This window comes from Microtus oregoni, unplaced genomic scaffold, assembly GCF_018167655.1.
Source record: "Microtus oregoni isolate MIOR12 unplaced genomic scaffold, Mior012 000117F_ref0000505, whole genome shotgun sequence".
Classification (NCBI taxonomy): Eukaryota; Metazoa; Chordata; class Mammalia; order Rodentia; family Cricetidae; genus Microtus; species Microtus oregoni.
The window spans coordinates 57,501-75,069 of NW_024544746.1; positions in this window are offsets into that span (position 1 = coordinate 57,501).

Sequence of the window (17,569 nt, forward strand, 5' to 3'; positions counted from 1 at the left end):
ATAGCCGTGAGAGAGCCATCTTACCGCTCGCCTCGACCCCCTTACTTGATCCTCGGGACCACACACCTCGCAGAGGAACACCGCTAAAGGCCGTACACCACGCGCAGGAGGCATACACGTCAGAGAACCGGGAAACGCCGCCGCCGCTCAGAACCGGGCACCTCTGAAGATCGGCCTGGAACGCTCCAGGAGCACCACAAGGATCACAAAGCAAGGCGCGTGCACACGAACCCGGTCGGGAGGGGCACGTAACACGGCACATCAGCCGACCCTCCCCCGGCTCGGAGGGAGGAGGGCCAAACAGACCCACACACGGTGGGCATAGCGAAACGCGCGACGGGGAACAAAGCCCCCGGCGCGCCTCACAGGAACCCCCACGAACCACAGCGAGGAGTGCGGGGGGGCTTTCACAGGGCTCAGGCCGGATAACCGCACCCCTGCCTTCCACACACCACCGGTAAAGGTGGGGAGGAGAGACGAGGGGCCCGCTGGCAGAACGAGAAGAGCGGCCGCCATTCGCCATGAATGTCCGTCCCTCGCCTGGCGCGGCTTAGGCCTCCGGCCCGAATGAACACAGGGCGAGCACACCACATCGATCAACAAAGCGGAACCGGGAAGAATCGAGCGAGAGATCACCACAGACCCAACACATGCCGCCAAAAAAAAACAAAAAAAAAAAAAAAGAAAACCCTTCACACACCTCCACACCAAAAAACAGCGGCGGGGGGGTCAACCAGGGAATCCAAGAAAAGGTGTGCACTCGGGAGGCACATAAGGCAGCAGAAGGGCCGGGCCACCCTCAACCCAAAAGGACTCATGGAGACTCGGGAGCTCCACAAGCTGGGAAGGGGGTGAGAAAAAACAGTGCGCTCGGGAGGCACACGGGAGCAGAGGACCATGGAGGAGACTCGGGAGCTCCACAACCTGGTCCCCGCCCTCCCAAAAAAAAAAAAAGAAAAAAAAAAAAAGCACCGGGACGGTAAGGGAGAAAGAAGCATCGAGAGACGGGTCCCACCATCCAAGCAGAACGGGTGACAAGCCACGAAGCGGGGATGCCTGACACGCTTCACCACGGGCAAAAGCAAGGCAAGGAAGCCGGTCATCTCAAAAAGCTGCACAGGAAAAGCACACACGGGCCCAGCCCCAAAAGGCAGCGAGACGCGGGCTGGGCTAGACGGGAAAAGTAACACCCAGTGAGGCTCAGAAGAGAGACCGCCACCTAGCGTCCTTTAATGTCACCCAATTAAAGGACAGCGTGTCAGCACCTATCTGCAGGTACAATAAGGACAGATAGCAACCATTAGAAGAATGACAACAGGTACGGGGAGTCATTCACAGACCACACAGAACTCCTGAAAGTGAGGCTGGGTGAAATGTCCCAAAAATGTCCCCATAAACAAGAGAACCGACCCTCAAAGGAACAACTGGTCGACCTCATAACCATGAAAGGACCGAGAGAGCGAGGTGGACATGTCAGAAAGCCGGGCGCCCAGCCTCCTCCCGGCCGAGGACCCTGCGACCAGCCGCTAGGAATGGAGAAGGGCAAGAAGAAAAAACTTGGAAAAAAAAAAATCTCGAGTCCAAGAAACCGGGGACCAGTGAACAGGGGAGCCGGGACCACCACCCTCCTCTCGGCCTCGACAACACGAGGCCCGCCGCTGGGCTCTCGCAAGACCGAGGGCAGGAGAAAGGGGCGGGGTAGAGCTCCGAGACCCCAACGAGTCCGGACCAGGGAGGCGAGGAAGCCGGCACCACGGCCTCCTCTCGGTCTCAGGATGGCAAAGCCCGCCACTGAGGACCGAGGGTTCCTGATAAGAGGAAGAAAATGAATAAAAAGCTCCGAGAGTCCGGAACAGGGAGGCGAGAAAGCCGGGACCACCGCCTCCTCTCGGCCTCAAGATGAGGAAGTCCGGCACTGAGGACCGATGGTTCTCGCAAGAGGAAAAAAAAAATGTCCGAGACCCCAGCGGGGAAGCCGGGATCAACCATCGCCTCCTCTCGGCCTCGGGTCGCCGGGTCCCAGGGCTCTTAGAAGAGAGAAAAGGCAAGGGAAAAGCAACTTTTAAAGCCGGGGTATTTCACCGATCCTGGGCCCGGGAGGACCCGACACCTAGCGGGGGTACGCGAACGACTGAAGCCTTCTGGTCGACCCGCTCGAGTCTCCCAGCACCCTCTCCAGCTGGTCCCGTCACTCGGTTCCATCCCCAACGCATGCACGCATGCACCCATGGGTGACTTCCGGCACAACCTCCTACACAGAGACCGTTCCCAAGCACGACACCGACTCCGGGACACACCCGCCTGCCAGGCCGGGACTCTCGTCACTCTTTCCGCCTCACAAAAGCCGTTTCGCCCCGTCCTCGTCACCGACCGAGGACCAGGAGAAAAAGGCCACCGCTAGGGGGCGCCCGACAACCGACCGCCATAGATCGCTCGCTCGCTCGCTCGCTCGCTCGCTCGCTCGGCCGCGGCGGCGGCGGCGGCGTCTTCACCTTCTCTGGCGTGACAGCGTCCTCCCACGCTCACGCCCGGAGGTGGCACGGGCCCACAGCAGGACAGGGAACTCCCCTGTCGGTTCCCCCACCCCACCCCCGAACACGGTGAACGTGGGCCGGGCTGGACATTCGGGGCTACGAAAACGAAAGTACGACCGAGACCACAGGCAGCTAGGAAAACAGGGGCGAATCGATCGTTCGCTCGCTTGCTCACGGGAAACAAAGAGTGTGTCTGACAGGCCAGGGGCTTCTGCAACCATTAGGGCATGGTGAGAAGGAGGGACCGAGGGGGACCGAGGGGGACCGAGGGGGACCGAGGGAGGCGGCAACGGCAGTTCCCTGCCATCTAAGTCTCCTTTCACCATGGCCACTGCTTGCTTGCTTGCTTGCTTGCTTGCTTGCTTGCTTGCTTGCGGTTCTTTTTCTTCACCCCACTCCCCACACCCTCAGCCCACACTTCTCAGACTAAATACCGAGTCGGAGAAAATTAAAACAGCCGTGGAATAGTTTTTTTTAAAAAAATAATAATCATAATAATAATAATGAAATAAAAATAGTTTTGAAAAAAATCCCACTCGAATTTCATTTCCGGGAATAATATCGTCATAGTGATGTGTCATTTAGGACAGAAAAAATAAACAGGTCACTTTAGTCATTTCTTGGAGAGGGTCTGTTTCCCCACCACGATGGTTCTCACTTGCTGAGTTGCTGAAGATGATCTCCTGATCCTCGTGTTTTCAGTTTCTGAGTGCTGCTGACATGACAGACATGGGCCCTCACACTCGAGTTTATGAGACACTACTGAGAGCGTGGAGCCCATAGGACAAGGCTCTGGCTTTCCCTTCCCCTCCCACATAAGCCAGATAGATAAATAAATAAATGCCCAGCAGCAGAAGCATGAAAGCAGCTTCTCAGACCCTTTAGAGCTCCTGAGTACTGGGGTTACAGTCATGGCAGAGGATATGACTAGGCCAGGGCTCCCTTCACAACCACCATCCAGGCCTGCCTGCCTGCCTGCCTGCCTGCCTGCCTGCCTGCCTGCCTGCCTGCCTTCCTTCCTTTTTTAAATGCCAGTTTACTAAAATTTTAGTTATTTTTAATTGCGTTGGGAGGCTAGAAATTTTTGGGTTTTCGGGAGAGGGCAGACATATGAAAGAAAGGAAGGAAGGAAGGAAGAAGGATCAGAGCAGTGAATATACAGGTACACAGTCCTTACACCAATGTTGACTGCAGATAGAAAAATAAAAGGAAGAAAAAAAAAATAGAACGTCACCAAAAGGACAGCCTGGTCTATAAAAATGAGTTCCAGGACAGCCAGGGCTATTCCATGAAATTGGCTGAGTTCGAATCAGCAATTTCCCAACTCCAACAAGAATGTTTACTACAGGAAAGGCAACAGATGTACACATCAAGGAAGGCCAGTGGAGCTGTAGGCACACCCTTCACACCCTTTGAAACTTCTCTGTCCCAAGGTCACAGAGTTAGGAAAGGAAAATAACAACACGTCACTGAAGTCATTCCTAGGCTAGGCCTTCCTTCACAACCATTTGAAAGGATCAGAGCACTGAATATACACACGCACGGTAATTACACCAACGTGGACTGGAAAGACACCTAAACTAACAGAGACACACACACACACAATCCATAGCATTTGCTGCCTAGCAGATAAAATGAATGCCAGTGTCAGTAGGCACACCCTTCACACCCCTTGAAACTTCTCTGTTGCAAGGTCACAGAGTTAGGAAAGGATCTTGATCTTGAACTTTCCTTAATAGTGAGTCTGTGTGTGTATATCACACTCAAGCCAAGTACCCCTCAGAGCTCATGGAAGACAAAACAGAGCTCTAGAACGGGGGGGGGGGGGGGGGGGGGGGGGGGAGGTTCACTCAAGAAAATGAAAGCAAAACCCTACACAAACCCTGGCACACAGTAAAATCAGTCCTATGAGGAAATTTGTAGCTCTAATTGCCTACTTTTTAAAAAGACTTCTAACCGGGTAATGGTGGTACACGCCTTTAATTCCAGCACTCGGTCTGGTCTCCAAGAGCTAGTTCCAGGACTGACTCAATTAGAGAGAACTAGAGAGAAACCCTGTCACAAAACAAACAAAGGAATAAAGTATTACATAAATACTTTATGGAAGAATAGATGGACAGATAGACAGACAGACAGACAGACAGACAGACAGACAGACCCACACCCCATCTTCTGCCTTCTGAAGGTACCAGGCTCTCTCACAGGGGTCAGGCAGAAACGTAGGCAGTGTATGTGTGTGATATCAAGCAAGCCTATATGTGATATATAGGGTATGATAGGATAATGTCAGTATTAAATTGGGGTAGGTCTCAGGAGCACAAGAACCCAAATCTGTGCTGTACTCCCTGTCACCAGAAGAGGGCACTAGATCCCCACCATGTGGTTTCTGGACATTCCAGAAATTCCATCTCTCCAGTTCTCATCCTTTCATTGTTCCTCCTGCATGCCTACACCTAGTGAAAGAGTGGGCACCTTTCCTCCCTGCTTGTGTGTATCTGTGTCTGTCACAGCCTGGATAGCCAGAGTGCCCGCCACCTCTGCCTGAGATAGATGTGACCGGCAGCCCTGGGGCTGGGGGAAAGGGAGAGAGTGGGTCCCCTGGAGAGCCTTGGGCAGAGGCTCTGTGGATTCCCTGGAGGAGGCCTGACCTCCTCTGAGGAGCCCATGGGGGAGGGGGAAAGGGAAGGTCAACCATTACAGCCCTGCCTGGCTTTTGCTTTGCTTTGCTTTGTTTCTGTTTTGTTTTGTTTCCAGGTACAGCTGTGACCAGGTCTGAATCCAGGACAGACTCCAAAGCTAGAGAGAAATCCTGTCTCAGAAAACAAAAAAATAAACGAATGGATAGATAGCTACATAGCCAGACAGAGAGATGATAAAAACACCTCCAAGATCAGGGAGACCAAGGCAGGCAGATCACTGTGAGTTTAAGGCTCCCTTGTTCTGCAGATTGAGATTCAGGACAGGCAAAGCGACACAGAGAAACCCTGTTTTCAAAAAAAAAAAAAAAAAAAAAAAAAAAAGGTGGGGGCTGGAGAGACATGACTCTGTGGCTAAGAGTGCTGACTGCTCTTCCAGAGGACCCAGGTTCAATTCCTACCACCCACATGGCAGTCAACTCCAAGATCTGACACCCTCAGATAGACATACATGCAGGCAAAACACCAATGCCGATAAAATAAATTATTAGGAAAATAAATATATAAAAGAGGTGTTTAGTGCATGCCTTTAATCTCAGCACCAGGAGGAAGAGGCAGATGACTCTCTGTGAGTCTGAGGCCAGTCTTGTCTACAAAGTGAGTCCCAGGGCATACAAGGGTACACAAGGAAACCTTATGTTGAACAACCACAAATAAACAAACAAATAAAGAGATAATAACAATAAAAATATTTGAGAGTTCAAATAATTGACTTCATCCACAATAAAAGAATATAAAAATAAAAATATCAAATGCACTTGAACACATCGGCACAGGAGACCGCTTCCTAAATAGAACCCCAGTAGCACAGACACTGAGAGAAACAATTAATAAGTGAGAGAGACCTCCTGAAACTGAAAAGCTTCTGTAAAGCAAAGAACATGGCCAACAAGACAAAATGACGGCCTTACAGAATGGGAAAAGATCTTCACTAACCCCACATCAGACAGAGGTCTGATCTCCAAAATACACAAAGGACTCGAGAAATTGGTCATCAAAAGAACAAATAATCCAATTAAAAAAAAATGGAGGGCTGGAGAGATGGCTCAGAGGTTAAGAGAACTGACTGCTGTTCTAGAGGTCCTGAGTTCAATTCCCAGCAACCACATGATGGCTCACACCCATCTATAATGAGATCTGGTGCCCAGAACACTATATATGTAAAATAAATAAATTAAAAAAAATGGAGTACAGACCTAAACAGAAAACTCTCAACAGAGGGATCGAAAGACACTTAAATGTTGGGGTGGGGGCGGGGGGGGGGGGGTCATGCAAAGATGAGAACACCACCAAGTATAATAAACCAAAAACAAACTTAAAAATTAAAACACACTGCGAGTCACAGAAGCTTATCAGCTAGCTGAGACCACAGGCAGAGTTTGGGCTTCTGACACTGTGGCAAAAGGCTGGTTTCTGAAACCAATTTTTATAGTAGGGGCATCGCAGGGCGGTGGTGGCGCAAGCCTTTAATCCCAGCACTCGGGAGGCAGAGGCAGGCGGATCTCTATGAGTTCGAGACCAGCCTGGTCTACAAGAGCTAGTTCCAGGACAGGCTCCAAAACCACAGAGAAACCCTGTCTCGAAAAACCTAAATAAATAAATATAGTAGGGGCATCAAGCATTAGCTCTGAACAAAGGAATTTTATAAGCTTGCCCTGACCAGTCAACATCAGACCCTAAGGAGGGGAGTGAGTTTTAACTAGGCAACTATCATGAAATATGTTTCAAAGTAGATTTCTTCAACAAATGCATGACAGTCCTGTATGAGACCGTGCTGTAGCATGGTTTTATTTCAGTGTGTGTGTGTGTGTGTGTGTGTGTGTGTGTGTGTGTGTGTGTTCTCTGACTCTCTTGTACATTGAGTTTAACTTCAGATTTTATTTGTTTTTCTCAGTGTGCTCATGTCTGTCCGTGTGTGTGTGTGTGTGTGTGTGTGTGTGTGTGTGTGTGTTCTCTGACTCTCTTATACATTGAGTTTAACTTCAGATTTTATTTGTTTTTCTCAGTGTGCTCATGTCTGTCCGTGTGTGTGTGTGTGTGTGTGTGTGTGTGTGTGTGTATTTACGTACGTATGTGTGGGGGGGGGGATCACAATTCAAAACATTGTAGCGAAGGCCCTTTTTAGACAAGCCTCCAGGACTGCCTTCCTTTGTTTTTTTTGTTTCTTCATTTTCATTCTTTCTATCTGTCTTTCTTTAGTTCAATTTTAATTTTTTTGTTTTGTTTTGTTTTGTTTTTCGAGACAGGGTTTCCCTGCATAACAGTCCTACCTAGCTTTTCTGGAACTAGCTCTTGTAGACCAGGCTGGCCTTGAACTCCCAGAGATTCACCTGCATCTGCCTCCTGTGCGCTGGGAATAAAGGCATGTGCCACCACTGCCCACCCATTTTCAAGTTTTATTTAAATCTCTCAGTGTGCCTTTTGTATGTGTGGGAGACAGGGAAGGTATCACATTTCCAAACATTTTCATAACTGCACTTAGCACTGTTTTAGCACTTTTACATTTAATTTTGCTTTTATTTAAGAGTGTTTCCAGTTGTGTAGGACTTAGTTTAATTTCAATTTCTTAAAGAATTTTTTATGATTTATTTAACTTTAGATGTGCAATGGTGTCAGGGTATCAGATCATCCAGGAACTGGATTTACAATCACGTATGAGCTGCCATACGGGTGCTGGAAATGGAAACCTCTTCCTCAGAGCCACTGAGCCATCTCTTCAGGCCCTTAATTTTTTTTTTAAAAATAAATATATGTTTCTCTGGGTGTGTGTGTGTGTGTGTGTGTGTGTGTGTGTGTGTGTGTGTGTTTATGGGGTGGCTTTTTTTTAATTTTTACTTATGATTTTATTTTTTTAATTTATTTATTTATTATGTATACAGTGTTCTGTCTGTTTGTATGCCTGCTGGACATGAAGAGGGCACCAGACCTCATTACAGATGGTTGTGAGCCACCATGTCGTTGCTGGGAATTGAACTCAGGACCTCTGGAAGAGCAGGCAATGCTCTTAACCTCTGAGCCATCTCTCCAGCCCATGGGGTGGCTTTTGAACTAACCAAGATGACTGGTTCCATATCTGGCAGAGAGGCAGGTGGATCTCTGGGAGTTTGAGGCCAGCTCTTTGTTGACAAGAGCTAGTTCCAAAGACAGGCTCCAAAGCAACAGAGAAATCCTGCCTTGGAAATCAAAACAAGAACACAAACCAAAAAAAAAAAATAATAATAATAATAAAACATAAATTAAATGAGAGAGAGAGAGAGAGAGAGAGAGAGAGAGAGAGAGAAGAAATGTTGATTTGTCGATTTACAGACAAGAAATAAGAAAAAACAAAACCATAATACAAAACCATAATGTTACCAAGATGACAGCCTGGTTTATATAATGAGTTAAAGGTATTATACAGAGAAACCCTGCACCAAAAAAATAATAATAATAAAAGAAGAAAACAGAAAAAAAAAACAAAGGAAGAAAAAAAACAAGGAAAAAGGATGGAAGGAAGGAAGGAAGGAAGGAAGGAAGGAAGAAAAAACAGGTGTTTTCCTTTTTTTTTCTTTGTTTATCTCAGGTTATTTTATTTTAATTTTTTTTTAATTGCAGCAGCAGCAGTATATTTTGGGCAGCTGCCTAGCTGGGTAATGGTGGCAGCACATTTCTTTATTCTCAGCCCTCAGAAATCAGGAGAGGCAGAGGCAGGCAGATCGCTGTGAGTTTGAGGCCACCTTGTTCTGCAGTGTGAGTTTCAGGACGGGCAAAAGGACAGACACAGAGAAACCCTGTCTTGGGGGAAAAAAGTGTGTTTAGTGCAGGCCTTTAATTCTGGCACTAGGAAGCAGAGGTAGAGGCAGGGGCAGCTAGATCTCTGTGAGTCTGAGGCCAGCCTTGTCTACAAAGTGAGTTCCAGGGCAAACACAGGGAACCTCTATGTAGAAAAAACCACAAATAAACTAATAATAATAATAATAATCTAAGAGCTCAATTAATTGACTTCACCCACAATTCAAAAATAAATAAAAAGAGTGTGTCTGACTGATCAGTGAAAGGACTATGTGGGCCAAGGGGCTGCCACAATTATGGCTTGGTGAGAGGGAGGAACTGAGAGAGGGAGGGAGGGAGGGAGGGAGGCCTGCTTTCTTGGGGTTCTTTTTTGGTAGTTGTGTTTGTACAACCCCACACCCCACTTCTCATACTAAATACCGAGTCTGAGAAAATTAAAACAGCCCTGGAAAAATTCCCACTTGGATATCTGTTCCTGCCCTGTAAAACAAGAACCACAACAAAAATATCCATATCTAAGCAGACGAATTAAGTTGTAGCCTCACCCTTTAAAGGTTTAGCAAGGAGTTCTAGCTGTTGGGAAGGGCTGGTGACCTTGAACTTTACTAGTCTCTTAAATCTGCCCTCTCACTTTTACCAGGTGCCCTCAGGGGACAGGAGTGGAGGCCAGGGCCCTTGCTACAGGAGATTTCCTAGATCACCTACAGGCGCTTAGGATTCCTTAAGACACACGATACAGGAGACACAGAGAAAAAAAAAATTTTTTTTTTTTTTTTTTTTTTTTCTGAGACCAGGATTCTCTGTAGCTTTGGCACCTGTCCTGGAACTGTAGACGACCAGGCTGGCCTCAAACTCACAGAGATCTGCCTGCCTCTGTCTGCCACAGAGAAAATTACAACAGCCATGGAATAATATGAAAAATTCTGATTTATGCCAGGCGGTGGTGGCGCACGCCTTTAATCCCAGCACTTGGGAGGCAGAGGCAGGCAGATCTCTGTGAGTTCGAGACCAGCCTGGTCTACAAGAGCTAGTTCCAGGACAGTCTCCAAAACCACAGAGAAACCCTGTCTCAAAAAACCAAAATAAATAAATAAATAAATAAATAAATATAATAAAAATAAAATAAAATGTTAAAAAAAAATCTGACTTTGATATCATTTCCAGGAATACTGATGCAGTGAATTATTTGGAGCATTTTCACTTCAGACAGAAAAAAATAAAAATGTCATTTTATTGATTTCTTTTAGAGGGTCTCTTTCCCACCAGGATGGTTTGCACTTGCTGGGTTTTGAAGATGATCTCCTGATCCTTGTATTCCCAGTTCCCGAGTGCTGCCGGCAGGACAGACATGGGCTCACTATACATTCGAGTTTTTGATGCAGTACTGAGAACCTGGAGCCCAAAGGACAAGGCTTCAGCTTCCCCTGCCCCTCTGACATAAGCCAGATACATAAATGATTACCCAGATTTTATTTAAATCTCTCAGTGTGGCTTGTGTATGTGGGGGAGACAGGGAAGGTATCACATTTCAAAACATTTTCATAACTGCACTTAGCACTGCATTCTTTTCCGTTTATTTTACTTTTATTTGAGAGTGTTTCCAATTGTGTAGGACTTAGTTAAATTTCTTAAGGAATTTTTTATGATTTATTTAACTTTATTTTATGTGCAATGGTCTGAAGATGTCAGATCACCCAGAAACTACTGAATTTACAATCACTATGAGCTGCCATGCAGGTGCTGGGAATTGAACCCAATTTCTCTGGACGAGCCACGAAACTAGCTCTCCGGGCTCTTAATTTAAAAGTTTATTCATGTGTCTCTGGATGTGCCTGTGCCTGTGTTTGGTTTGTGTGTGTGTTGTGGGGGTGGGGGTGGGGGGTGGCTTTTGACCTCACCAGACAAAGGCATTCAAGAGCACTGGCTCCATATTTAGCAGAAATAGGATCTCTGGGAGTTTTAGGACAGCCTGGTCTACAAGAAAGGAGCTAGTTTTAAGAACAGTCTCCAAAGCAGCAGAGAAACCCTGTCTCATAAAGCAAAACACAAAACCAAATATACATAAATATATATATATATATATATATATATATATATATATAGAGAGAGAGAGAGAGAGAGAGAGAGAGAGAGAGAGAGAGAGAGGACAGCTAGGGCTGTTACACAGAGAGACCATGCCTCAAGAATTAACTAATAAAAGAAGGGAAAAAAAAGCAAGAGAGCAAGAAAGCAAAAAATCAAGTAAGCAAGATGATAAAACACCTCCAAGATCAGGGAGACCAAAGCAGGCAGATCACTGTGAGTTTAAGGCTACTTTGTTCTGCACATTGAGATTCAGGTTAGGCAAAGTGACACAGAGAAACCCTGTTTTCAAAAAAAAATGTGTTTAGTGTACGCCTTTAATGCCAGCACTAGAAGGCAGAGGCAGGCGGATCTCTGTTAGTCTGAGGCCAGTCTTGTTTACAAAGTGAGTTCCAGGGCACACAAGGATACACAAGGAAACCCCGTGTTGCAAAACCACAAATAAACAAACAGATAATAACAATAAAAATATTTGAGAGTTCAAATAATTGACCTCATCCACAATAAAAAAATATAAAAATAAAAATATCAAAAGCTCTTGAATGGGGGCTGGAGAGATGGCTCAGCGGTTAAGAGCATTGCCTGCTCTTCCAAAGGTCCTGAGTTCAATTCCCAGCAACCACATGGTGGCTCACAACCATCTGTAATGGGGTCTGGTGCTCTCTTCTGGCCTTCAGACATACACAGAGAAAGAATATTGTATACATAATAAATAAATATTTATTTAAAAAAATGCATTTGAACGCATCGGCACAGGAGACCGCTTCCTAAATCTAACTCCAGTACAGAATATCGTCACTAACCCCACATCAGACAGAGGTCTGATCTCCAAAATATACAAAGAACTCAAGACATTGGTCATTTCAAGAACAAATAATCCAATTCACAAAATGGAGGTACAGACCTAAACAGAGAACTCTCAACCGAGAAATCTAAAATGGCTGAAAGACACTTAAGGAAATGTTAGTCATCAGAGATAGGTAAATCAAAACAGCTCTGAGATTCCACTTTATACCTGTAAGGATGGCCAAGATCAAAAACACTGATGACAACTTATGCTGGAGAGGATGTGGGGAAAAGGGAACACTGCTGCATTGCTGGTGGGAATGCAAGCTGGTACAGCCCCCTTTGGATGTCAGTGTGGCGATTTCTCAGAAAATTAGGAAACAACCTTCCTCAAGACCCAGCAATACCACTTTTAGGTATATATGTAAAGGATGCTCAATTGTGCCACAAGGACATGGGCTCAACTATGTTCATAGCAGCATTGTTTGTCATAGCCAGAACCTGGAAGTAGCCTAAATGCCCTCTGACTGAAGAATGGATGAGGAAAATGTGGTATACTTACACAATGGAGTACTTACTACACAGCAGAAAAGAATAATGACATCTTGAATTTTGCAGGCAAATGGATGAAGCTAGGAAACATCATTTTGAGGAAAGTAACCCAGACCCTAAAAGACAATTACCACATATACTCACTCATAAGTGATTTTTAAACATAAAGCTCACAAATCACAATCCCGGAGAACCTAGACAACAATGAGGACCCTAAGAGAGACATACATAGATCTAAAATACATGAGTAGTAGAAAAAGACAAGATCTCCTGAGAGCATGGGAACCTTGGGAGAGGGTTGAAGGGGAGACATGGAAGAGAGCAAAGAAAAATGTAGAGCTTAACAAAAATAAATATAAGAAACAAAGGCGGGTGGTGGTGGCACATTCTTTTAATCCCAGCACTTGGGAGGCAAAGGCAGGTGGATCTTTGTGAATTTGAGGCCAGCCTGGTCTACAAGGGTTAGTTCCAAAGCTACAGAGAAACCCTGTCGTGAAAAACCAAAAATAAATAAATAAATAGGCATGGATTTTTTTAAAAAAAATCAAACGCAAACTAAGTAGAAATAACTACTTTCGGTATGCCATTCAAGAATTAGGGAACCCTTTATGGGAGACACATGGGAGACACAGGCAGAAGGACATCTGTGAGTTAAAATCCAGACTCATCTACCAAGTGAGATCACAAGACTCGTGCACTGTCTTATAGGTCCTAAACTCCCATGGTCCAGTTTCTAGGACCAAGGAGACAGTTGATAATGTCTCCTTCTTCTTTCTTTCCTTCCTTTTTTTTTTTTTTGTGTGTGTGTGGGGGGGTGTGTTTGGTTAAACTTTTATATATTTTTTTTTTATTTGGGTTGGGGGCCTCTCTATAAAGCCTGGAAATTCACAGATGTGCACCACAATAACCAGGGTCAGTTTCTTGTAGATTTAGTTTAATTTCAAATTTTGTTTGTATCTCTTGGTCTGCACCAAGTGTGTCCCTGTGGGGGTGGGGGGCAGGGAAGTTGTCCTATTTTAGAACATTTTATTTTACTTTTATTTGAGACAGTCTTTCTGGTTGTGTAGAACTTATTTTAATTTCAAATTTTTAAAGAATTTTTTTATGATTTATTTAACTTTATTTTATGTGCAGTCGTGTGAAACTGGATTTACAATCACTTATGAGCTGCTGCCTTGTGGGGGTTACATCTCAGGAGCACAAGAACCCAAATCTGTGCTGTACTCCCTGTCACCAAAAGAGGTCACTAGATCCCCACCATGTGGTTTCTGGACATTCCAGAAATTCCATCTCTCCAGTTCTCATTCTTTCATTGTTCCTCCTGCATGCCTGCATCTAGTGAGAGAGTGGGCAACTTTCCTCCCTGCTTCTCTGTGTCTGTGTCTGTCACATCCTGGATAGACAGAGTGCCCGCCATCTCTGCCTGAGATAGATGTGGCTGGCAGCCCTGGGGCTGGGGGAAAGGGAGAGAGTGGGTTCCCTGGAGAGCCTTGGGCAGAGGCTCTGTGGATTCCCTGCCGGAGGCCTCACTGCCTCTGAGGAGCCCATGGGGGAGGGGGAAAGGGAAGGTCAACCAGAGAGTCCTGCCTGGCTTTTGCTTTGCTTTGTTTTTGTTTTTGTTTGTTTGTTTGTTTATTTTATTTTCAGGTACAGCTGTGACCAGGTCTGGATCCAGGACAGACTCAAAAGCTAGAGAGAAATCCTGTCTCAGAAAACAAAAATAAATAAATACATAAATAAACACATAAACAAATACATAAACTAATAAATGAATGGATAGATAGATAGCCAGACAGAGAGAGAGAGATGATAAAACACCTTCAAGATCAGGGAGACCAAGGCTGGCAGATCACTGTAAGTTTAAAGCTACCTTGTTCTGCAGATTGAGATTCAGGACAGGCAAAGTGACACAGAGAAACCCTGTTTTCAAAAAAAAAGGTGGGGGCTGGAGAGATGGCTGCGGGGGCTGGAGAGATGGCTCAGAGGTTAAGAGCATTGCCTGCTCTTCCAAAGGTCCTGAGTTCAATTCCCAGCAACCACATGGTGGCTCACAACCATCTGTAATGGGGCCTGGTGCCCTCTTCTGGTCTGCTAGCATACAAACAAACAGAATATTGTATTCATAATAAATAAATAAATAAATAAATAAATATTAAAAAAAAAAAAAAAAAAAAAAGAGTGCTGACTGCTCTTCCAGAGGACCCAGGTTCAATTCCTACCACCCACATGGCAGTCAACAGCTGTCTGTAACTCCAAGATCTGACACCCTCAGATAGACATACATGCAGGCAAAACACCAATGCCGATAAAATAAATTATTAGGAAAATAAATATATAAAAAAGGTTGTTTAGCCTTTAATCCCAGCATTAGGAGGCAGAGGCAGATGGCTCTCTGTGAGTCTGAGGCCAGTTTTGTCTACAAAGTGAGTCCCAGGGCATACGCATACAAGGGCACACAACGAAACCCTATGTTGAACAACCACAAATAAACAAACAAATAAAGAGATAATAACAATAAAAATATTTGAGAGTTCAAATAATTGACTTCATCCACAATAAAAGAATATAAAAATAAAAATATCAAACGCATTTGAACGCATCAGCACAGGAGACCGCTTCCTAAATAGAACCCCAGTAGCACAGACACTGAGAGAAACAATTAATAAGTGAGAGAGACCTCCTGAAACTGAAAAGCTTCTGTAAAGCAAAGAACACGGCCAACAAGACAAAATGACGGCCTTACAGAATGGAAAAAGATCTTCACTAACCCCACATCAGACAGAGGTCTGTCTGATCTCCAAAACATACAAAGAACACAAGACATTGGTCATCTCAAGAACAAATAATCTAACTCACAAAATGGAGTACAGACTTAAACAGAGAACTCTCAACCGAGGAATCTAAAATGGCTGAAAGACACTTAAGGAAATGTTCAACATGCTTAGTCATCAGAGAAATGCAAATCAAAACAAGTTTCTAGAAACAAGGAGACGGTTCATAATGTTTCTTTCTTCTTTTCTTCCTTCTTTTTTTTTTTTGGTTGAACTTTTATATATATATATATATATATATACATATATATATATATATTTTTTTTTTTAATTTGGGATGGGGGCCTCTCTCCAAAACCTGGGAATTCACAGAGGTACACCTGTCTCTGTCTCTTGGATGATAGAATAAAAGATGTGCACCACAGTGACAATCCAGTGACAATTTGTTTTGTTTTGTTTCCAGGTACAGCTGTGACCAGGTCTGAATCCAGGACAGACTCCAAAGCTAGAGAGAAATCCTGTCTCAGAAAACAAAAAAATAAACGAATGGATAGATAGCTACATAGCCAGACAGAGAGATGATAAAAACACTGGAGCACAAGAACCCAAATAAAATGAATTCCAGTTTAAAAACCATATAAAATCTAATAAACTTGAAAGACACCGAACCAGAAAGAAGAGAAATCGGGAAGTTACCCTTGAAAGCATTGGCACAGGAAACTACTTCCAGACACTCTGAGAATTTTGCACACAGGCAGGCAAAAATACTAATAAACAAATAAATGATCAAATTAGGTCATCAGGCAGCCACCTCACCTGCCTCAGAAATTTTATGATGAGCTATTACAGCAATCAGTATACGCATGTCTTACCTGAATCATTTGCCCTGGAAGTCGTCTTTGGTGATTGGCATATGCTCCCTGAGAGAACACACACTCCTTCCAGGAGCCTTCAGTTGATGGTGAAGTGCTGCGTAGAATCAGGTGTTGGTGAACTTACTGTTCAAACGTTAAGTACTTTGATAACATCTGTTGATAAGATTTTAAGGCAAAATAAATCTCACTGTGATTGCTTAGTCACACAGGTGGGAGGGGTTTTCAGGACTTTACTCACATTCCTTTAAAAATATTTCCTGGGATGGGTGTGGTAGCTATGCCTTAATCCAGACACTGAGGAGACCAAGGAAGGGAGATCTTTGATTTAAAATTCGGCCTGGTGTACTTAATGAGTCCTACAATGCTGGGGATCAAGCGTTCTGGATCCCCTGTGTTTCCTAGCACTTGGGAAGCAGAAGCTGGTGGAATTTGAGGCCAGCATGGTTTACAGAGCTACTTTCAATACAGCTGTTCCCCAGAGAAACACTGTCTCAAGGGATAAAAATGCTTCTGGGCTGGGCTTGGTGATATATAAACAGAAACTTTAAAAAACAAACAAACAAGCAAAGCCAGTGGTGGTTGCTCATGCCTTTTATCCCTGCACTTGGGAGGAGCAAGTGAGTTCAAGCCCAGCTTGGGCAAGCATGTGGTTCACCTACTGAAAAAAAAAAGGCAAAACATTTATAGACATAAAATAATAAAGTGATGGTGGAGGGAGAAAGCACATAAGGTACATATCCAAGCTTCAACCAAGTTATTAGAAGCATTATGGGCAGAAAACCCAGAATTTCTATTTACTCAACTAGGGCCACAAAATTGTCAGAGCATGCAGCCAATCAGAATTATCGGCAATAGCCTAATTTACATGGAAAGAATTGCTTGATGGGAAATGGTAGGCAAAGGTGCTCACCATAACTGTAAAAGAACTCCTTCTGCATAGATATTCAGAGACCAGCAAGTCTCAATAAACAGCTAGGGTTTTTTTTAATCTCTTTTTCTTTTGTCTTGTTTTGTGTTTTGTACCTGTCTTTGGAGCTTGTTCTGTAACTAGTTCCATGTAGGCCAAGATGGTCTCAGAAACAGAAATATTCCTGCCTCTGCCTTCTGAGTGCTGGGATTAAAGGTGTCTGCCACTGTCACCCAGTCTCCTTTTTTGAGTTTTACATAAGAGTAAAGTGTACCTTCATTTACACTTATATTGAATTTAAAAGTTAAGTTTTCAAATCTACTTTTAATGATATCTAACTTATACTCTATAACTTAGTTATAGATCTAAACAAAGTAAATGGAGACTTTCTATCCTGATATTTTCTTTTTAAAGAACTTTATAGTTTCATGCACATTGGTGTTTAGCCTGCATGTATATCTATAAGACAGTGTTGGATGTTGGATTCCCTGGACTGGACTGGAGACAATTGTGAGCTGCCATGTGAGTACTGGGAGATAAACCCGGGTCCTATTGAAAAACAGTAAATTCTCTTAATTGTGGAGCCATATCTCCA